This window comes from Clupea harengus, unplaced genomic scaffold, assembly GCF_900700415.2.
Source record: "Clupea harengus unplaced genomic scaffold, Ch_v2.0.2, whole genome shotgun sequence".
Lineage (NCBI taxonomy): Eukaryota > Metazoa > Chordata > Actinopteri > Clupeiformes > Clupeidae > Clupea > Clupea harengus.
In genome coordinates, this window is record NW_024879744.1 from 21,216 (window position 1) to 21,897 (window position 682).

A 682-nucleotide genomic window follows, 5' to 3' on the forward strand; every position below is an offset into this window, starting at 1 on the left:
TAATATAACAATATTTACTGTAGTCCAAAGAAGTTTTTGCCTTTGTGTGTTTTTCCTCCTTTTTGCAATGCAAACCTACAGTAATCTATGCCAATCTAGAGGATACAGCAACATGTTATATATGCAATTGGCAATGCTTCAAGTTGTTAGTGTTTTTTAGGTCATTGTACTCTGAGAGAGAACATTTGCTAAAGTTACGGCAGCATGACTCACTTTTGGGTGAAGTATGAAGTGTTTTGGTGGTTGTAGTGCATTTTGCACCAAAGGTTAACTGATATGCTGAGGTGTGTGTCTGTTAAGCCCACTGTGTGAAGAGTTTTGGAAAAAGTGTACATGGTATTGACACAAGTTTAAAAGTGATGGGAAAAAACTGTAATGTGTGTCCTCCAGGAGAACGTCCTAAAACTTCTTCGACCATAGAAAAATCTCTCAGTAGGTGAGGCCATGATTAAATTTGACGCCATGTTACTTTGGAAACAGTATATGCCTAAGAAACATGTCAGATGGGGTATTAAGATCTGGTGTCTCTGTGACTCCCTGAATAGATACTGTTTAGCATTCAATGTATAAACAGGCAATGAGGGGTGTGTGGCAGATGATATTTGGTTTGGGATAGAGGGTAGTAATGGATCTTATGTCAGACTACCTATACAAACACCACCACTTGTATGCGGACAACTTT